The 23,447-nt window shown below is 40.5% G+C and overlaps 1 long non-coding RNA gene across 1 annotated transcript; it reads right to left on the bottom strand.

Moving 5' to 3' along the window:
* Window positions 1–15,920: 15,920 nt before the first annotated feature.
* Window positions 15,921–19,468, bottom strand: LOC113969892. The gene is made up of 3 exons (XR_003534970.1): window positions 19,450–19,468; window positions 17,995–18,079; window positions 15,921–15,974 (listed from the first exon to the last, which is right to left on the bottom strand). It is a non-coding gene; the product is annotated as an uncharacterized LOC113969892 (long non-coding RNA).
* Window positions 19,469–23,447: the final 3,979 nt, after the last annotated feature.

Here is a 23,447-nt window from a genome sequence, read left to right as displayed (position 1 = left end):
CAGTGATGGAAGATTTACCCAAGAATCCTTGGGTAAGAATAATTTGTTTTGGCAAAGATATTTGCAATAGAGTGAAGGGAGGGTGCTAACCTCTATCTCAGTTAGCCCACTCAGCTGATCAGCTTCTCTGTGGGCTGCCAGGGGAGGCCAAGGGAGAAACTTGTGGAGGAGGATTCTCCATGCCAGTTTGAACAGGCTAACACAGCAAACAATGCAGACAACTGCAACTTTTACCATTCTGCCAGCGTAAAATTAACCTCAGGGTCTATATCACAAGTGTACTGGCATCAGCACACCTGTAAACACCACTGAACTGAGTGTTTATGAAAAGCAAGCTGCACTTCTAAGAATCTCTGATGAATACTCCCACTTTTCATTGTTGGACTCTCAATAAGCAGATTTGTTGGCGCATTTCTTTTCCTTTCACTATTAATTTTGGAGAGTCCTACTAACATCCATGAGTTATCTATTGTCTTAGAATATACTACACTAAAAGCAAGGGTACCTTCTCTCATCAGGAGCTCTCTTGCATCTTACCACTTGTCACCCATGTGCATCTTTACTGAACTCCAGAGATCTCAGAGAAAACACTTACTTTTTGATGACTAAAATAAAGATGCTGGGTTTTTGCCACAGTTTAGCTTAAATTATGCAGAACTCTGAGATATGCAAGGCATAAAGAAAGGAAGAACAAGGCCTTTAATTGAATTCGAGATCCATTTCAATTGAATTGCTAAAACCCTAAAACAGAAGAGCAGTTTTGCATTCTGCTAACATAATCCACCTCCATCCATGTTACTCCCCATGAGTCACACACACACATACCCTCAGTGCATAAGATGCAAGAAAACACCACATAGCAAGTAGCTGAATCAGCCTCTCCTTTTAGGCCTTACATTTGCCCATGAAAATAGTGAATATTGAGATAGGACTATTCCAACTATAATCTACAACTCTTTGTTAGTTATAAGAAAGGAAATGTCTTCACTCGGAAATTCCAGTTTTTGTGCCAACAGCTGCATTGGTTCCTCTGCTGCTGTCAATAACTGCATTTACTTTAGACCTTTAGAGCACAGCATTTCAGAAACTGTGTCCTGCTTCTCAGCCCACAGCTGAGTAATTCAATCTGTAGTGTTCTGGTTCCTGTAGGAGACAACACTTTTGTGTTACTGTCCCCTGAATTAGTCTGTAGCATGGGCAAGTGAAATGACAGGGCCAATTAAGAAGCAGAAGCACATATCCCATGTTCAGAGATTTGGGCTCTCAAAGCTTTAAGCTACAGATTCTATAGAACAAGGTAGAGAGGCTGTGCTAGAATGTGACCCATAGGAACATTTCTCTGCTGGATGGTTGACAGCAAGAGCACTGGGATGTGCCTTTCCTTGCTCTCACAGCCTACAGCAGGACAGTCCACCAGTGGCCCTCATCTCACTGCCCTGCTCTGCCCCATTCCCCTGCACATGAACACAGCTCCTCTCCATTGTTTCTCCTCCTCCCCCTCCCACCTGCTCAGTTCTCTAACCCTGTGCCCATCTCCCTCCCTGTGGTGACCATACTCCCACACCCTCCATCCTACCTGAGGAACTTCATGCAGCAAATCTCTTTCTTTTGTCCAAGTCAACCTCCATGGCCCAAAACAGCACCCACAAACTCTTCTCTCAGGGAGCTGAGTGAAACAGGGAGGAACTATACCCTTAGACTGGCCAGTGATGGCACACTGATGGCTCTGGAGCCTTCCCACTGGCTGAGCACTCAGTGCTGGCAGCTGGCAGCAGTTACCGCAGGGTGTGGATAGCAGGGGCCAGGTGAACTCCTCAGCCCACTCAGAGCTGTGGAAATGAGTTTCTAGATCACTCACCTCATTCCTGCACAATTAGCAAATTTTCCATGCTCATTCCCCAGCCCTGAGGGGAGAGGGCGAATCTCTCCTCTCCTACCCCCATGGCCAGGGGTGACAGGAGACAAGTCCTTCGGAGAAGCCATCGCTGCCGTGGCAGCTGCTATGGCAATGGGGAGAACCTGGGAGTCGTGGGGGGTCCCCACGAGCAAGATGGGGCCTGTATCTCATTGTTCCCATGCAGGAGAGATCAATAGAGATGTAATTACCACTGCTGCTATTTGGCATAGCTAAAGAGGGGAGCGCAGCTTTGTGCCGGCTCTCCCATTGAGGATGCAGCTCCGCAAAACTACTCCTCTTATCCTCCTTTACATATTTATTACAACTCTTTAGACTGATCCATGCAAACTAAAGGAAAGCAACCAATGGAAAGAGGCCGGCTTGTGCCAGCAATCCCCAGACTGTCAAGCGATCACTGAAGATTGGACAGGTCCTGATGAAATAAATGTTGGCTGCTGACTCTTCCAATTTTGCAACACTCCTCTGTGTCACTGGAGCAGCCTTGTCCAAGATTGAGATATTTGCAAACTGTCATCTTTCATAAATATCTGCCTTGAGTGACACTTTGCCCCCCTCCATTTCCCTTTGAAATGTACCTAGCTGGCACGGAGCCTGCGGGATTTCATTGCTTGTGATAGGTGATTAGCAAAGAGATGATTTCCTCCTCCCTCCCCCTCCTCCCCTCTGCCAAAGGGCTGAGTGACAGGTCCAAAAGGCGAAAGGCAGACTGGGGAAGCAAATCTGCCAGAGGCAGAAGTGATGACACTCCGAAAACACTTCATTCATCTTGCCAAATTACAGGCTGGGCTGGGGACTGATGGGGACTGGAGGGGGGTGGGGGGAGGAGGATAATCTCTTGTGTTTGCCTTGCATGCTCTCTGCTCAAAAACATTGCAAAGCAGCTCCTGAAGCTTGAAGGATGCACCCCAAACCCCTCCAATTTCTGCTCTGTAATGCAAACAGGCGAGCTGCTACCTGGCTCGTGTTCGTGGCTTTGTGACGAGGCGCATTAACTGTCTTAGTCATGGATGTCAGATCCCTTCAGCTCGCACAGGCTTCCTGCCTAGACGTCAATAATGGGGGCTGAGAGGGAATTTCAAAAAGCAAAATTAAGTAGTAAGTGTGTAGCCCTCCCAGACAGTGGAGCTGGTGCCTCCTGCACAGCGTGCCTTCCCCTAATTTATCTGTAAGGAACTGCTCAGAGGCCAAACCAGGGATTTGTGGCTGAGTTACCTGTGTCTGTTTTGGGAGGGCTCCAGCCTTTGGAGGGCAATTTGGGAATGAACACAGGTGTGAGCCAGTGATTATGCTGGTTCTCTGTGAGCTGTGATGTCTTCTGAACAACAGCAAAAACTAATTGTGTGCTTGGACGAAGTTCTGCCCAAAACTTCTTTTTTTGGGAAGAATACCTGTTTGGAATGCAAAATCCATTGGACTATTTTTTTTTCTTTTATTTTTTCTCATTAAAACATTATCTAAGGAATGGCATGAATGGGGCTTTTTAATTTAGGGATTTTTTTTCAGTTTCTGGGTTTGAAGTGGACATCTGCCTCAAATGTAATTGCCTTTTTTTTTTCATTTATATTTAATGGTTTAACATAGAAATGCTTCAGACTTGCCAATTAACTACTTCAACCCACAGTATTTTACCTGAATTCCCAATATGCCCCAAGTCTACTCTATTTACATTTTCAGACTTGACAATTCTTTTTATTAGTGAGTTTACTAACAAAGGAGATGATCTGTTTTCCTCCTGCCTTTGCCAATGGCCATTGTAAGCATTGATGTATCACTGAATCTTAAATTCAATCTTACAAGTGAAGAGCAAGTCAGTTATTTCAGGTGGTGCAATTGAAAGACTCTCTCCTCTGCCATCTTGAAGTACTTCAAGAGACACACAAACCACTCTGGAAAAACAAGAGAGAATGATTTTAGTTTTAATAATAAATAAATTTTTAGTTACATTTTCTAGGGAGCACACTAGATTTTGGTCTCTCCTACGCTAGTCTAAGGCCTAGTGTGCACTCAAACACAGACTTAATGCTAATATAAAAACTTATTTGAATTTTGTTATATCAGAGTTTAAATCTCAAATAGATGCTGATGCCACTTTTCATTTTTATTTGTGTAAGTGAAGTCTTGGCTAGTTTTTTGTAGCATGATCAGGATATCCCGAAAATGGAGACTAGGGCATAATAAAGTGAATTTCTAATGACAAAGGTAGACTCCCTACAGAGTACAGAGTCAATATCTACTCTAGACAGGAGAAATACAATCTAAAATAATCTTATCTATATAATCTCAATATAATCTTAGCTAATCATCCCAGAACCAAAAACCTCAGGGATGAAATGATGAACTGCACTGTCTGTCCTGGAACTGTTTGATACAAGCATGTTTACTAGGAATTCATTTGCTAACAAACAGGATATTTTGTAGCCATACAGACTTCAAACAATATTTATACTCTGCTAAATTCTATTCAGCAGAAGTAATTCTGAAGAATATAAAATTATTCTAATAGTTGAATTCAAACATAATATGGTTTCCTTTATCTCTTGAGCACCAAAGATGTGCACAACTGGGACTCAAAATCTGCATTTCCCAAATGCTGGTTGCCCCATATCCAAGTACTCAATATTGTTAGCTGGAAAAGACATTTCTAGACAACAAAATGATTAGATTTTTTTCCTTATTAGGAAAGCTTTTGCTTCTATATTGGGACTGCTGGAAAATGACCATCACTTGTTGTTGGAACCAGGGGGTATCATCAAACATGAAAATAAAGCACAGGAAGGATCAAAGTCAGACAACCCTTTCTGGTAGATTTCAGTACTAAAAAGTGTGCAAAAAAATAAATCTGATGCCGTTTATTTTAAGAAGTTATATTCTGTCATCATTCAGCAATTTATAACTTCAAACAGCTAACTGAATATCATGTACAGTTTGAGGTGGGCTGGCACAACAACGTAATATCCCTCCCCCCACTTCCCATTGAGAAACCTGTAAGAGAAATTAAAATGAGCTTCTCAAGGGCAAACACCAACTTTGTGACAGAATAGAGATTAAAACTTGGAGGCCTTTTGTTTTCCTTCAACTACCTCGCTACTTTATACATGTTTGCACACACCCAGATGTGCAATCACACACACACACACACTCAACACAAAAAAAAATAACAGAGGGAGGGAGAGTATGGACAGGTAAACCTGCATGTCAGCACATGGACAAATAACCCAGTTCTGCATCTAAAGAGGAGTTCAGGTAAAGCTGAAGCACCTCCATCAGTAATTGCAATTAAAAGTAATAATCCTTCTCACCTGTCCCTGTAGCTTAATTATTTCCCCAGCAAAATTAGAATTAAAAAGGAGCAAAGGAATTCTTCATGCACATTTTAGAGTGTTGGGAGCTTTCTCCTGGGAGTAGGAGCTGTGATATACAGCTCTGAAAGCAGTTCAGGTGACTGGTGCCTGCCAGCAGAAGAGCAGTTGAAGTTGTTGCTCTCACCTTGGAGGTGTCTCCCTGGAACTATGGATGAGATTCCCAATTTGTGGAGAAGAATAGGATTCATGCACATGTTTAAGATTTCCCAGTGCTCACCTCTAAGGGTCTCTTAGTCATATTGTGACTTTAGATGGCTCTGCATTAAGGCAGTGAGTTGTCTAAAGATTTTAGTGGATGTAGCCATCTAATTTCTGGAGATATAGGAGAAAGTTAGGAGAAAGTGATAAATGTTACATATGTGAGCATAAGACATGGTGTAACCCATCTGGCCACCTACAAACACATGTGTTGTACCCGTGACAAGTTAATTGTGCATTAATCAGGATATAATCTCATACTGCTAATGCAAGTCATGATGTAATTTTACCTTTACTACTTATACAACTATGGCCATTATTATCCTGTAATAAATTGTATCACTTCAGGCTGATGAATGGCACTAGTTAATGTCCCTCCACCTAATTTGTTATTTCACATGGCGATGTAGCATTACTCTGACTTGGTTTTTACCAGGGGAAGCTGCTTTACAGTTGTCTTTATGTCTTCACTGGAATTTTCAAGAGCACTTGCAACAAAAGAAAAAAAGAGAAACTGGAGTTTGCTTTTATTAAAAAATAAAAAGGGAAAGATTTTACCAGAGGCAGTGGTTTGCTTTTGTTAGGATACTAATTCCTACCCAATGAGCCCAGCTCTAAGCAGAAACAGGGATACTTCAAACAATAATAACCAAAAAATGCTGACTTGGAATTTAACACATATTTGGTCATGTTTGGCCTTCCCTTACATGTGGTGCAAGAATAAATAGTTGTATATATATCCCACTCCCACAAGATGTACTTAGGCCCACTTGTTCAGTGGAAAACAATTTAGCTTTGGCTAAAAAAGACAATGTGTGTTGGAATTACAGGGTCACATTTTTCCTGGCTTTTGGAGCTCAGCTCTTTGCCTGTGCACCTGTGTGTCTGACCCTCACACCTTAAAGCTTTTTAAAGTTCTGGATGGTGGGTTTTCTTAGAACGCTTTTTTTTTTTTTAATGATAAATAGGAAATTGCAAAGAGGGAACACAGATCTAGAATGAGTTATTTTTCCAATGTTTTCCACTAAGCAGCAGCTGCTGTTACCAGGCTGTCATCTTTGTTGCTAGGGTGGGGGATTTTGTGCGCATGCCAGAGCGGGACTGGTTGGTTCAGTGAGTCCATCCTCCTGCCTTGGGAATGTCAGTGAACTCCTGGATGTTGGGCTGAGCAAACTCCTTTCCTCTGACCTCAGTGGGAATCAAGCTATCGGAGCAGAACTCCTTGCTAAGGTCATTCAGCACTGCTGTTCCACACCAGCATAGTCTTTGTCTTCTTCCTCCCCCTGAAGAGAAATGTACAAATTGTTTCATTTTGACATTTTCAAAACTTAAAACATCCTCATTTTTAATTTCCAAAAGACATTTTAAATTTCATACACAATTCTTGGCCTTCTCCTTAAGAGAAAAAACAGATAACCTAAGTAAGATGTTGCATATTTCAGGCAGTGCCAGCAAACTCAGATAACAAACCAAAACCAACAATCAAGTGTCTGTGCGATGCTAACCAGTGACTTCAGTGGAACTTCTCCCTCTAAACATCATGCAAGTGTTAAAGACCTTTGTTGAACTATAAAGAAGACAACAGAGTTGTTTTGCAGAGAAAAATTTCCAAACACAGAAACAAGGGGCTAATTTTGTTCAAATATTAAACTCAGTGGAGCATGTATCTCCTTCCCAAGTGCAACAATTTTTCCAGTCTGCAAGGTAAGACCCCAAGAAAGGGAGAGAAAGCTTTTTCCTTGGTTAGGGCACTGTGATCAATGTATGGTTTCTGAGTGTACAATGAAAGCAGTATGAAAGGTAAAATATTCACAATTCTTTAATATACTGGTTAGAAAACCTTATCAGTTTACTAGTGAATCACAAATGGCAACAGGTCAGATCAAATATCTCGTGTGGCATAAAGATCATAAATGCAGTTCCCAGGGCTACCTCAACTTTAATAAAATGAAGTCATCCATGTGTTGCTTTGTATTAATATTGCACCTATGTTTAAGCATATATGAGCCATGATTTCTTCTCAAGTGTTAAATCAAATTGAATCACAGGTTTTTATGAGTGATAAAATGATAATAGACCAGATCTGGTCAGCTAGGATAATAACTTGATTCAGTACTTTGGATGTAAGTGTTTAAGGTTTCCACAATAAAACTGTAATGTTATACCCTAAAGTGTGTTAATAACATTAAGTGATGTAACAGTGAAAGCGAACTGACAGAATGTAATACCCATAGGGCCGTCATAATAGAAATAATTTATAATGTAACAGCAATAAAATCTTTAATGTTATCTCAATCCAGTCCTGTCCCCATGTCTGGGGTTTCAGATTACGCGTGATTTTTTTCTATGCATTTAAGTGTTAACTTAAAATAATTAAGAAAATGGTTTCCAAAGTGGAAGAGCCTTTCAAAGTTGCTGACCTGATAATAATATTATTAACTCTTTCCTTCCTATCAAATTCCCATGTGGCTGATAGCTGATACAAAAGGAGGTACATCTTTTTTTGCTTCCTTTCTTTTTTTTCTTTTAAAAGTAATTTACAGCAATCAAAGAATATGTAGGACTACCATACCCAAACACAAACTATGTTGTAAAAGACTTTGAACAAACACTCAGTAAATGTCATCACACTGTAAAGACACAAAAATTCATGTATGAGGTTACCTGCAAGAGAAAGAGGAAGGCAGTGGGGTGTCTTCCATCCTCATCATGGCAATCCAAAACTGGACAAGGAAGAGCCTGCTTGGATATTAGCTAATGATCTTACTGGCAAAGTACTGGATAAATTCCCTGGGGGGATCCATGGGGTCTTCTACACTCAGATCTTTAAGAACAGAAATGATCAAATACCTCTAAGGTATGGACAAAATGCATTTTATCTAACCTATTCACAGAGAGGTAGATCAGAGAATCTCATGTATACGACATAAAATCATTCCCTCCATCTCATGCAGCATAAATAAATTCTTTCTTGGAATCTCAGTGCAAACTGATCTTTAGCATCTCTTAAGACAGTGGTGTTTACAAGATAAAGAGCTTCTTTTCTCATTATTCTCTTCAAAACATTTAAAAAGAACTAACTGGACAGACTTGTGCATAGATGTGTGTGGAAATAAACCATTTAGAAGTAAACTAAAGCCAATCTTTACTACTTAAACCAAGATTTATTTGTTTCAAGGTAAGGCATAGTTTTATTCCTTCTTCCTGATCAAACTGCCTGCTAAGAATATTGACTGTTTCAGGCAGAAATACTGAGGGCTTTCTGTAATGTATGCCATGCCTCAGAGGAGCCAAACCAGAATAAATTCAGCATCTGAATTCTCTTGCAAACCCATCCAACCCAGGACTAATAACCTGTGTCTTTAGAAAATACTCCAGCATCAGACATACAAGATAGTTATTGTGCAATTAAGAACAATCCTCTGACTCTCAGATTCTCTCTGGACTCACCAGGGAATGCAGAAAAAAATAACTGGAACTGAACAAAGAAGCAGCTTATCATGTTGAAATATGCCAGGTTAATCGTCCCTTTAAAAGCAAATGTATTAGGAAAACATTAGATCCTTAGCCCTCTGTGACATAATTACACAGGCTTCTGATTAAACAGAGGCGCTCATTAAGTAAAACATTTTATTTTAGTTTCTTGCTAGTTGTTGGTATTATTGGGCTTCCTGCCCAATTCCAGCCAGGCTACCATATGAACAGTGAAAACAGCCAACATTGTTAATACAATAACAACAACAACACTTGGCACTTCCATCATTCCCTTGATCTCAACATCTTAAAGCAATTCACAGATATTACTTGGTTGCACCATGTGACAAAATGGTTGGGCAGGTAAGATTGATCACACTTATTTTACAGATGGATAAAGCTGGGCAGGAGGGATTCAGCTGGCTTTCCCTGGCTGTTAGAAAGTTAGTGGTAAGATCCAGAAATCCTGAAAAGAAACCACTTGGAATTACTGTTTTGATTATGACTGAACCTTTTTTCTCCCTTCTTAATCGCTGTTGTCCTTTATTACAGCAGAAGAGGGCTTGTGCCATGAAAAATCACGCAGGGATGCAAATCATATTGAAAAGGCAATTTTAAGCACTGCTTATTATTTGTAGTTTAAGAAAGCCTGGTACGATTTCTCTCCAAATACATTTTTTGTGGCTTATATAAAGCAGGAAGGATCTATTTTTGGCCAGCTAAGACATAAAGTTTGCACTGGGGGATAAAGGTCTAAGCAGAAAAGGGGGAAGGATGTTTTAGTTCCTAGTTCACCAAATCTGGCTCTTCAAACACACGTAGAGAGAGGTTTCTTTGCAGAGCTTCCAGTGATGGGAATGTGAGGAGAGCACTTTTACCTGGGATATAGGGGTACATTTATAAATGTGCAACCTCTGAGTTGTCTCAAAAGTCCTCCCGTTGTCCTGATCCATCTTTGGCAAAGATACTCTTCCCCCAGTGGCTGTGTGAAGGGGACTCTAGCAGACTAGAATCCATGTACGGATTTATGCAGCCAAACTTAAAAAATAAGGCTCCCATCTACAGACGTATGTACATGTCTTCAGCCTGAGAAAGGGTGAAACAGCTTTCGTCCTGCATCTAAAAACACCTCATATGTTGAAAGCTGAGCAGGGCTTACATTTGCTGCTCATGGTATTGCTTCAGGAGAAAAGTTCTGCAGAATATAGAGTTTCCCTTTACATGGAGAGGGTTTCATTCCCAAGCTTAATAAATATTTCTCAGTGCTGTGCTGGATAGTAAGGAGACTCACTGGTGATTTGCCAGATTTCTGCCATAGCAAAATAATTTTTTTTCTTTTATCTAAAAGAGAGAACTTTGATATTTAGGAGCATGAAGTGTTAAACTCATCTTAGGCACTGAGGTTTAGAAACAAAATCTCACACAGTGCATACAAATATCATCTGTATCCAGATTCCATCAATGTGGATTGTAACTGGCACGCTGTGAATTATCTGTTACTGATACAGACCAACACCCCCTGGTTTGTAAGCTCAGGTGCCCCTTCCTGGCTACAAAAATAAAAACATAAGTCCTACATGTAAACCTAATGGAGTCAGCATTGGAACAAGCTTTTATATCTGGGTGTATGTATTACAAGAGTAACAGAGGTGGAAACCGGCTTGTCACTTATTCAGCGGGATATGAATGGCTTCAAAAGAAACTCAGGAGTAAAAGATTAAAGGCAAGATGACCATGAACTCTCCTTTCCCGAAAGAAGTTCAAAGCTTCCTGATTTAGGTTCTTATCGCACTATAAAGAGGGGAGCAAGTAAGATAAAAATTTAAAAATAAATGATCTTTAAGAAATTATCCTCATCTGAGTGTCCTCCAATATGTCTGGTCCTCTAAGTGTTAAGTGAATTGTAACTAGATCCTAGGGAGACAGTTGCAACCTGGTTATCAGTGGCAGTAAATGGAAGATAATAGCCCCACTAGAGAGTTATGAAATGGCTTGTCTTTGAGCTGCCAAAGTGTTTAGGCTCTCTTTTATTATATTCACAGCAGTAATCCGATATGTCCTGACTTCTGTCATCTGTATGTAATGCTTATCAACTCTCTGCCAGTGATTCACCCCCTTGTCAGGGACAATTATTCCTCAAAGTGCTGAGGTTACAGCTGAAGCAATATTATGACTGCAAAGAAAATATGAAAGGTGCAGCACATCATAGCAAGCAATCTTGAAGCTGACGTCAAAGTGGAGGAGAACATTGTTGATAAAAAAGTAAGGCATAACAGGAGTGTTGCTCCCACAGCAGTCCTGAGCATTGCTAGGGTCATATATACCTATGATGATGGTGATGGAAGATTTTCCCATTATTTTATTGGACCTACGTTTTCATACTTCCCTGGTTAGGTGCCTCTCTCCATTTCCATTTAAAGCCACTCAAAATTAAACAGGCAGAGTGTGCTCTGTCCCTCTAAATTTGCAGGCAGAAGTTCAGCCCAGGAAATTAATTTTCCTCCAGAGGCTCATAAAATGAAAAGCATAATCTAAGTGATAGAGGGCCCAACTTGCAGTTTTCAAGTTGCCTGAAATTACAGTAACACCTGTGGTAAAGTTCTGATCCAAGCATGTTCAGACCAACCTGTTTCCTCACTCCTTCAGATGCCTCAGGCAAGTTTTGTCATCGATTGTCCTTGTATTGCTCATGAATTCATTAATTTGTGAGAGTAAAATAGATAATCTTGAGAGAGCAAGAAGGCATTGGGGATGCTAAAGTCAGTGTCCTGGCACTGTGAGAGCAGTGCTGGAGAGCAGAAGGCAACCTGTGAACCAGGGCAGGCCCTTGGGGCACCAGAAGCTCAAGGCCACTGGGAGAGGGAGAACGGTTGCGACATTTCTTTGTCTCCTCTCGTAGCAAAGGGAAATGGTGGCTTGGGAAGCTTTGTCAAGGGCAATGAGGAAAAGCAGCTGGTCAGTGAACATAATAGTGGAGACAGGGAGGCCAAAGAGGGGTGCCAGATGGTCCCAGGGGCCGTCCAGCTGACCAGCAGCAGCACCTATGCCCTGCATGTACATGTGGCATCAATCCAGCATGGGCTCTTAGGTATCAGTCAGCACATAATTCACTTGACTGAGGGTTTGAGTCTACAGAGTGGCAGAAGTGGAGACAAACAATGCCTCTGTGTGGTGTTTTGATGGTTCTTGGGCTCTAAAAGTACAGTGCAAACTCTGTACTCCAGTCCATTTTGTGAACAAGTGGTTGAGAAATTCCATTTCCCAGCTCAGAGGGTCACATGGGTCCAATTATGAGGTCGGGGAGGGTCCAGTGAGAATGCAAAACAAGTGGGGTAGGAATACAGAAGGAAGGAGGAGGCAGTCAGCATTGAAAAAAATAATGTTACAAATCATCTGGCTAATCAGAAAGTGGAGTCACTTCTCTGGGCACAGAGATGAGTCCAAGCCACATCTTTTGTCATGTTTGGTGCTGTCACTGGTGCTGCAATGTTTGGTGCTTCCTGTCCATGGTGGACGGGCACCAACAGGAGCCTACATGGGTCTCCAGGGCCATGAGCAGCAGGGTCAGCTGTCCTTCCATAGGGAGGGAAACAGAGCCTCCAAAAGCGATGAGGAGAGAGAATGAATCACTATGCCTTGTCTAATATATTGCAGTAATGTAATATAACAGCAATAACCCCCAGAGTACCATCTGGTGAACTTGTGACTAAACACAGCTTGTTTTGCTCAAGGCACACAAGCAATGGACAAGTATATATTTTATTCCTTTGCTTCACCCTGCCCAAGCACAAGTGGTAGTGAAACTATTTCTGGGAGTTTTAGACCATCTACAAATCAGAGCTGCAAGCAGTTATTTCTCCCCTATGAAGCACACAGGCAGCTCTCTCTGCAGGAGGGTGCTCAGCGGTGTAAACTCCTGAGTCTCAGTTATGGCCACCAGAGTAGACAGAGACCTGACCTCAGCTCTTCACTACCTGTTTCTGACACTGCAAAATTCCCTGTTAAAGTCCTGTGTGTAGGTGGATGTTTCAGGTGATATTTTCCAGGGATGCAGGAGGCCGGACTCACCCGTGAAGAATATTGGTGACTAGTTGCTCTGACCTTGGTCAGAGTTAATCCTGCAGGAATGAAAAGGTTCAGATTTCAGTACTCACTGGAAGAAAAGAGAAGGGAGGGAGGAGTAGCCCCCTACTAACATAAAGACATGACCAGTGGCTCTGCCATCAGTTACAGCATTGCTTGCATTTGGCATTATATTATGAAAATATCTATTCAGAGTGGAAAATAAGATCAAAGACAACATTTCCGTAGCGGTGACTTTAGCTCCACTTCACTCTGCTCCCTCTCCTCCTCCTGTCCTTCGCATTTCAAGGCTGTTGCTCTATTCATCCGCTCTATGCCACCCCAGGTTTATAACACCACATCATCAGCAGCACTAATAACCCGTGATTCTTTTCCCCTATTGTGTTTGTCAGAGTCAGTAATCTGGGCACTACAGTAGCAGAGCTACTGAAAAGCTACAGTGTGTTCCTATAGCAACCAACTAATCCGCAGGTGGAAGGTGATTGGGCACCTTTTGCACCGGAACAATAATTTGAAAGATCTTTTTCAGTGTGCTGTTCTGCAGCATGAGTTCATTGTATTGCAACCCACCACGAATCATTATAAGCTGTCATGAAAATGCAGCCACGGCTGCACAAATCACAGCGAGGAGAGACATGTCTTCCAGCAACAAGCCCTTGAAATATTTCATGGCAGGTTAAGAGGCCAAATTGCGCAGAGCGAGATGTATTGTATAGGATAAAACAAAGGGCTTGTATAATAAGCTGATGCTGACAGTCTCCGAGTCAGGGAATCCCAGTGAAGTGTAAGGCTGTGCATGAATATGAGTTTTTCTGAGCTGTGGAAGGAAAACAGCCATAATAAAAGAAAGCTCCGGGCAGAGCTCCCACATTCAACTCTTCCAAAACCAATTACTCCCACCTGGCTATTCCCATGTCTCCTAAAACATCTCCTGTTACAGAAGAGAATTTAATATTTTCTAATTGAAACCTCTAATTTAAGGCATTTGCTTGCTGTCCTCGAAGTCTGAAATCCTGGCCTGGACTTTCACAAGGTGATTAGATACTGTAGAACTTTCAAATTTTTAGACACTCAAATTCAAACTAAGAAACCTTCAAGAAATACACAACACCCTTCTTCTGAAAGTCAGGCCTATTTATCTTTTTCTCAGTAAGTAGTCTGAACTTGAGGTAGGGAGTGATCTTTCCTACCATGGCAGAAGATTTGGAACGAGATGATCTTTAAGCTCACTTCCAACCCAAAGCATTCTAGGTTTCTTTCCAAGTAACCCATCTCAATCCACGGGGAAATTGCAGCATAGGCAGTCAGAGAACAAACATCTTCATATCAATCTAAAGCAAGGAGTCCTGTCATTTGCAGTCTACGTCTAATTTCTACTTATTTTTCTTTGAAAACACTCGACTAGAAATAGTAGATATAAATAGAAACCTCTTAAAGCTCAGTTGTACAAGCAGATGCATTTCCCACACAGCCATTGCTGTGGAAAGTGAGAGCAGATAGTGTAAAGGATGCAACAGGCACTGTCACAGGAAGGCAAAAAAGGAAATCTGTTAAAAACTTCAATAAAAAGAGAGAAATAGCACAAGTGCTTCTTTACCTCAGTTTAATCACATTGCAGAAAGAATGTCTTTATTAAGTGCCTGGACTTAATAAAAATGTCAAAAACTCTTATTGCATAAATCAGGTCTTTCAAGATTTGTTGGAGTGATGGAGGAAAAACCTCAAAAATAGAGGGCAAACAGAAGTTTAGTTACCAGGTTATGCCTTCTAAGGTTGCAGTTTCAAAAGCTTCCCTACATTTACTGGCCAAAGATTCCAACCTGGGATGCTTCCATCTAAAGCAAATTTCCTATGAGACAACGAAGTCAGTTTTATAAAGCAAGTGTCTACTCAAAACTGAATCAACAAATAAACAAAACAGAACAGATACTGCTTTTATGACCTGTTTTTTTACTCATTCCAAAGTAGGATGAGGAAAATGGATGAGGCAGGTTCACATACTCAAACCAAATTGACAGAAGAAAAGCTTGAATGGGGTCTAGGATATTTCCCAGGGATATTATTAGATTATTGAATATTCTACAGCAAATATCAGTGTCCTTCTCCTTCTTCCCCCTCCTGCCTTTCACCTACAATATAATTCAGGAAATTTTCCCAAAGAAAGTTTCGTTGAAATCAGTAAAAGTCTCTGAAAATTTCTTAATAAAAAATTTCCAGCAAAACATTAAAAAATTCTTGACCATCTTTAATTGTGAAATGTATTGATTGTTCCTCTCAAGTAATTCATGTCTTAAAAATGACATATTTATGTTCCTTTCAGAGGGCTTGGATAGATAGCATTGTTTTTCTTTCCAAAGCACATCAAAGAGTCCAAATTTTGGCAGGCTTTCTGTTTTCTTAAAAAAAAAAGGGGGGGGGGAGAAAGAAAAACATCAGCAAAACAAAGCTAAGAATAACTGCTCTTTTCTGAAGAGTTGTGGGCTTCTTCACTTCTAGATTCATGTCATGGTGCTCACTTCAGGGAGCTGCTGAGACAGAGAGCCTGGAGGTGGGGAGGCGGAGGGGAATAGGAAGATCAGAGAATTGGCACGGGATAGAGAGCCTTTTGCCTCTTGATGTTCAGGCTGAATCTAGACAAAGTCAGACCTAAACCAGTGTCATCATGATTTTTAAACACTTTCATGGGCTATGTAAGCTCAGACTGTAGCCTCTAACACAGTGGACACATTTCCACACATCTGCAGCTGGAACTTCTTTGACAGCTCCGGTGATAACTGGTCTTCTCTTTGTAGTGTCTCCATTTTGTATATGAATAAATTCCAGAAAATGTCTGGATTTGGTTAATCATGGCTTTTTGCTTTCAAGACAGGTAGTTACCTGAAGCTTCCTGAGAAGCTCCTCCTTCTGCTCAAATGTTCAGAGGAAGCAGGTTGGTATTGCTGCAGAAAGATCTTCAATTTTGAGTATGTTATTGCCCCGGACCCATTTGTTTTTAAATTTAATTTCTCAGCCAGTAATTATAATTTACTTATCGCAGAATTGCACTCCTACGGCAGGATCTGATGTCTATCCTATTTGTAAAATACCATGCACTATTGCCCAATGTTAAATATAAAGGAATAACATCAAAACAATGCAAAAGAAATGCCACCAGCTCTTACTCTGTGAAGCAACCTTTATCTTGATTTACTGTGTAACCAGGCTTGTTTATTGGTGTTAGGATCAGATTATTTTCAGGCTTAAAATTCTCCCGGAGACTGTGCTATGAGTGGTAGAGTTTCCACAGCTTCCCAAGCAGAGTTGCTTTGCTCTACACCATGAATAAGATAGGAGGAAAGACCAGGAAAAGAAGTTATACTGGAGATAGTCTGAGGGAAATGCCAGGAGTGCCTGCTTTATCACCCAAACTGTTGTGTCACACCGAGCTGAAACGTGCAAACCTTTTCCATCATGGTCTGTCCTGGGGCAAAACTACTTCTGACTTTAATGGGACTTTTATCATCCAACAGCCCATACACAATCCTGCAGGAACTGGCAGTGCATGGCATTTCTGCAAAAGGATAGAAAATCCCTGGAGTGTGGTATGGAGCTGCAGTCTGGCACAGTTCACACTGCCCCCAGACCTCAGGCTTTGGGGAAGGAGCAGAAAGGCACAATGACAGGGCAGCTGGTGTGAAACCCCCTGAGCTTCTCACCTCAGAGTGATAAACAAAACGAGCATCACTTGGCTAACTGGTAAATGACTGGGGTAAAGAAGAATATGTACTCTGGATAAAGATGACAGGGTTCATTGCTACAACAAATCAGACAATATGTGAAGTTAGACTGTGCCCTATTGCTTGGTACAATTATGTGACCTTGTAACAAAGCCTGGTGAGGATGGCAGCAACACTGCACATAAAACAGAGCCTGGTGGAAAGTTGCTATTCTTCAAACTCGCATCTAGACATCTTTCAAGTGATTTCAGAATTTAGGGTGAAAGTGGATCTTAGGCCTTTTTTAAAAAGCCATTTCAAATCCTCATTCATATCATAAATGCTTTTTTCTTCTTTTTTCTGCAGGCCACTGAAATCTCTGGGGCCATGACATTGTCTGGCACTCAATGCAGCCCCTTTTTATCATTATAAAGAAATAATGAAAGCATATGGTGGAGAGGCGCTCATATTTCAGTGTTTGGTGCCTTCCTCCTTCTCCATAACCAAGCACTGAAGAATATATAGTACAATGAGAACATTAATTATTTCCAATACACTAACAGAAAATTCCTAATAATTCAAAGTCATCCCTGCTGCCTAGTGTGATTGTAAGTTCAAAGTAAAAGAAACCAAACATATCCCCACTTTTGTGCATTAAACATCAGCAAGTGACCTGTATTTTATTACAGTACACAGCTGTTTTATCACATAAGTAAATAAATCACCATTGAACCAACTTTGGGAACGAAGATTTTGAATAATAACACAATTAAGTTTTCCCACAAAGTCCAAATAGCCCACTTGCTCATAGTTGCTACAAGCTGTGATTCCCACGTGAAAGATATCAACTTATTTCCTTTTCCTGTCAATCATCGGTACCAAGTGGGGCCCTGGTATGTCAGGTCATGACCTTTCACTCTGGGCATGAGCCTGAAAGCCACTAGTGAATCAACTAGTTTAATTATTTAGGCTGTTTTTAATAAATATAAAAATGTGGCCTTAAATATTTCACATGCTTGTTCAGTTTGGGCTTTCAAGTACCTCTCATCAAGCCCACCAGCCTGAAAGTGTGCTCTTATTGGTAGGAAATCAGTCAATTAATAACCAAACCCAGCTTTTGGAATAAGGTTTATTTTGTTGATTTTGAGCTTCCTGGCTTGGGTATCACTTGCTTGTTGGTTTAGAGGACAGGCTTTTTGTTATTTTTTTTTCACATAAGATCAGACTGTTTTTAATCAACACCAGCAATGGCCTAGTTGCCTACCTCCCACAAAATGATCCTTTAATACAGATGCCACCATAGAGTTCACAGTTTTCCATATAAGGTCTATTTTCTACATCCTCTTCACCTATGGGAAAAAAAAAGAAAAGCAAGCAGGAAGGAATCCAATACAGTGAAGTCCTTATAAAACAATTCTTTTAAAAATACTTTTGAGTAATGTTGACAGCTTTGCTATTAAGTCCCTTAGCAGTGGACAGTTTTATTCCATATCAGGTCAAAGTGTGATGACAACCCACCTTTGCTAAACTTCCCAACAATTTTTTTCAGCTTGTAACTCCCACAATCTAAAAATCTAGGCCTGAACCCAGCTGCTGATTCTGCCTGGTATTTTGCACCACTGCATCAGAAACTTGCAGTAACCACAACCACATCAGTTGAAAACAAGGATGTCATGGGCAGAGATTTACATTCTACAAACGTTTATGCTTATTGCTCAACAAACCTTCCAGCTGGTAGACATGGGACAGAATTAAACCTGAGAAACTAATTCATGGTGTCTATTGAAAGAATAAGCCTCTAAACTTGGACTGCCGGAGTTAACTCTGCTTTTGAACATTTCTGAAATGTTCAGAACTTTCCCAGCATCTCTTCGATTTATTCTGTTCTCCTTTCCCCTAGTGCTCTAAGACTTCTCAAGAAAGTGAGTGTGAAGGGCTGTCTCTATTTATAGATGACAAACTAACTCTTATCTTTCTCCCTCCTCTCCCCCCTGCCATGGTCCTGCATCAAAGAGAGGGCTTGTGGAAAGGGAAGAGAGATGCTCTTACTCTGACTTTTCCAATCACTCTCATGGGCTGCTGGGTCTGGAGGAAACATCAGCATGCCAAAATTTGCTTTTCTTTCAAATAGGAGTAATAATCTAAATGATGACATATATCACAAAAATGAGACTGCCACAATGTAGAGATCATCACAGATACTTAAACTGAATTGTGCTTTGTTTGGGACAGTAGAAAACATTTCATCTTGATACTGTTTGAATTCTTCATTTTGCCTTAATGGCTTCAAGGTGTTCACAACAGTATGTCAGAATTTACAATATAATCAAACAAAAGTCAAATGAAGCATTCTATCTTTATGGAAGAGCAGTGTCCTTGCCTGATAATGTTCCCTCTCAGCAATTTCAGCAAAACTGCTGTAGTCCTGAGAAATCTTTCCAATTCATCTAAGTCTGTGTTTGCTGATGAAAAGCTGCCTTCTAAGAAGTTTTCAATCCGCTTTGCTCAAGATGCATCAGGAGGAGCATATGTTTGTAACATGTGAGCAACCCCTGAGTCTCCTGGTGGATGAGAGATCAAAACCAAAGCATCGATCCAAGGATCTACCACTTTGAAATCAGATATGGAGAAATGCTAAGGAGCAGCAGTGATTCTTAGGGGTTTCAAGTGCATTTAGAGTGCGCAGTATCGCCTGGAACATGCTTCAGTTTGCACTTACCTTATTTAGCTTTTCAAAGGCTGACCTTCCATGCACTAAGTTCAGCGACATAGCAGTCAACCTATTAATGTCCAAGGAAGCTGTGGACCAAATCAGACAGTTTAAATAACTCAGCTGTGAACACAGAGCCCCATTATCATTTCTGTGAGGCTAATCTGAACAGCTGATTCATCTCGAGCAGTTTACTATGGACGGTAAGTCTTCACCGCACCCATTTTAAGTTTTAAATCAGATGAGGGTGAGGAACTCTGCACTCAGACACTATGTGGGGAGGTGCCTTATAAAAGGACAGACAGGCAGAGAGGCTTGTATTAAAGGCCCTTATTTCCCATCATATTTTACTAGCTCTGTTCTGACATGATTACTGATTTCAGTGGAATAAAAGCATGTAATGAAGTAGAGATGGAAAACTGTGTAGCCTTTATTCCCCTACAACACACATCTCCCTGTTAAACATGTCTCAGCTTCACATGTATCTGATGGGTTTAGTCACAGAAGGGCTGTATTTGCCACACATGCCTCTGTAGCAGTACAGAGACAACACAACTCTTGAGAGGACCTAGCCTGTGTTTTAGAAAACATACTTATTTTTTCTTCCTTTGCTGTTGGGAGTTCACACTTTTTCTTACATGAGCCTAAAGGCCGTTGAGCAGAAAAATGCATCCACATCTTCAGCAGTCTCTAACAGATCACGGCTTTTGCATACTACCAAAATGTCAACCGGACATGGGAAACCCATGTAAGTTCTGAAATCAGGCTGGGAGATGCCAGAAACAATTGCATCTCACAGTTCTTTGACTCTCTCTCATTACGACCATGCAAGGAAAAAGCCATCATAAAATAGGAATGACGTAATTACATTACTCCTTTTCCCTTGGATTATTATTTTGTCTAGTAGGCTGTTGCTTTTTAGACTGTATATGCCTATTCAGCAATTCCATAAATAAGATTTTCATTATCAACATTGAAATCCCCAACAGTTTTCAGCTCATAATGAGGTTTTCACTGTTCTCAGGCAACGCTTGGAAAAGCCTTTTATATGATAAGACAAAGATGTGAGACAGACTGAGCAAGGTGTATGTGTTGCCAAAGGCATTACTTTCAAACAGTCCTCAGTTTCTTCACTCAAACAGGTGGTGATCAGGTTCTAGCAAAAACAGACTTCAAATTATTTCAGTCACTCAGTCACTGGAAAATAAAGAAAAAGAAAGAAAAGACAAAAAAGACCTGTTACCATAAGCTTCTTTACAGTCTCCAAAGAGGTCAACATAACACGTTTAGAAGAAAATTTCAAGTCTTTCATTGATAAATTATGGTTTCCTGTAGGATATTTCTAGTAGTCACCCCCCTCCTCTCCCAAGTTTAAAAATGCTAACGCTTAGGAAGCATGGAAAAAAATTAAGATTTTTGAAATGACATAACGAATTAATACACACCATAAATGGTTCCCAACATACACATACACAAACCCAAGTATTGGTGAAGATAAAGAGCTCCCAGAGTGCTGAGAAAAGAAGATAAAAGAAAGGCTCAAGAAAAACTGTAGTATCTGAACAGATTATCTGAGAGGAGAAAGCAAGTGTGGTTCAGATTTTATAACTGCCTCTTTACCACACAGTGACAGTGTTCTGGATTCATATACCAACAGTGAAATGTGGGACCAAATTTTGCAGTGAAAGCCAGTCTATATTCGAGGAAGACAAAATATTTCAAATTTAAGCTGAACTTGCATGCTTAACAGCCTAATGAGCATTGGAAAGGTCACAAGAAATACAGGAACCTTATGTGACACTGTTTTGTAGAAAGGTCAGACATTCTCCTTCAATTAAAATTAAGATGTATTTATACCATTCATACTTCGCATTAAAAAGCAGAGGCTTGGTTCCAGGAGATGAGAAACTACAACGATCCCTTCTGCATCTGACTTATTTTGAGATGCCAAAATAATCTTGTGGAGTGGGAAGGGGTGAAGGGGATAAGCAGCCAGTGAAAGGCAAAGCAGCTGCTCTACCATTTACTAGAGACTGAATGTATAGAGGGTCCAGACCCAAAAAAGCAAATTTGTGCCCATGAAGACTTAAAATAACCATATAGGGCAGTCTGATGGTGGCAGTAATGCTGGTTTTGAATGTCTAAAGTCACAGTGAGTTTTATGGCTAAATGCCATGATGCTCTTTGAAGATTTAAGAAGCATTACATTTCATTTGAGATAACATGCTTTCGGAGTTGAATGGCAAGTTCCATAAATTCCTCTTGGATAAAATCTGAAGTAAACATCACAAAGTTTTGCATGGGTTTCTTGCAATTTGTTTTGGAGCTTTTGTGTCAAAGGGGACTGGAAAATGGCTGGCAATGTTTTATTTCACTTATTAAACATCGTTTTTGAGCATGCAAGTCTAAGCAAGAAACATTTGGAGAGCACGACTGTGCTGCATTTTTTTCTGGAATAAGTAGTAGTTTTAATTAAAACAATTATACAAGTCTTTGTTTTCTTCAACTTGTTTGATTTAGTTGGTTTCTTTAGCAACAAACAAAGCTTTCATGGCTTCTTCACATTTGCACAGAATATTAATATTGCTGCCTTTGATTTCTTCTTAAGTCTTGTAGACTTAAGCAGTGTATCAGCATTTAAGTCTCAAACACTGCTAACATTCCATGAGCAGCAGAGATGAGGATGTGGGTATCCCTGCACGTGGGTCAGGACAATCCCAAGCACAAATGGCTTTATGTGATTCTGTGTTTCTGTGTGATGCTTAGTAACCCAGCTGAGGCAAAATGGGAAGAGAAAGGGCAATCTTAGGTTGCAAAAGGCTACTTCTGTCTGAGAATTTCAAGTTTTGCAATCTCAGCAACCTTCAAAACCTTCTGATCCACTTTATAGTTAGTTCATAGTTATGGATGAATTAATTTTAGAGTGGTGACTTGTGTTTTTTCTTTACAGTTTCTTATTTTCTTCCTTATTTTTTCAAACATTTTTGATCAGCTCTACTACAGCACATCAGGTTTTCCATTGAAACATGTACGCTTGTTTTTAAAATATTAATTCATTTATCTTCAGAAATGTTGACACAAAAGATAAGAATCAGTATTAAAAAGAACTATTTTAATTCTGGTGCTTTTCAAAAGGAAAGGGAGCTTAAAAATGCATTTCTCTCTGAAAATGCAGGTTCAGATTTTGGCTCACATCCGAAATAAAAGTAACAGTGGTATTTAGTTTCACATCACTAATTCTGCACAGTTTATCCCAACAAAAAAAGTAATATAAATGGCTGGACATCGTGGCTGGGCCTCAGAGGTGACATTTGGAGTGGGGTGGGCAAAGTGTGGCAGGCAGTGCTGGGAGTGTCCCAGTTTGACCAGCAAGGAGGGTTCAAATCCACCACGTGCCAGGGCAAGAAGCTCACAGATTAATCTCTTGCTGCCTAAAACATGCCTTCTCTTAAAATTCATCATTTAAAAGATCTATTTAGTTTATGCCTGTCGCAATTTACACACATAGCTAAACCTTTATATTTTTTTTCAGCCGCTTATCCAGAAACCAGTACATTTTCCTTTCTCGAAGCTGTAACTTAATAAAAGCCAAACCATTTCTTTGCAAAGAGTTACAACTCCTCCCAGATGAGTACATCTAGGTCAGGTTTCAGCCTGGCATAAATATTTTATGTTTGAGAACTAAAGGTCTCCAGAAATTGGGGTTCGTATTGGAACGTCTGACGTAGCCTCGACCATACCAGCACATGCGGGTGCTTGCTTTAATAAAAAAGCCCTTAATCTCATTTGGCTCTACCTCACTGGCAGCTTGAAGTACTTGAATCAAACAGTACAGCTGTGAATTGTGACACTGGCTGGATGGAAGCCCAGAAAACTTTTCCCAGAGAAAACCCTTGAGGAAGGGGAAAAAAAGGAAAAAAAAAAAAAAGAAAAGAAAAGAGAAAAGGAAGAAGGAGGAGGAGGGAAAAAAGCTTCAACAACCAGAATACAATAGAGCCCAAATACAA

This window comes from Neopelma chrysocephalum, unplaced genomic scaffold (assembly GCF_003984885.1).
Source record: "Neopelma chrysocephalum unplaced genomic scaffold, ASM398488v2 Primary Assembly neopelma1_75, whole genome shotgun sequence".
Taxonomy (NCBI): domain Eukaryota; kingdom Metazoa; phylum Chordata; class Aves; order Passeriformes; family Pipridae; genus Neopelma; species Neopelma chrysocephalum.
This window is presented reverse-complemented; position numbering and strand designations above follow the sequence as displayed.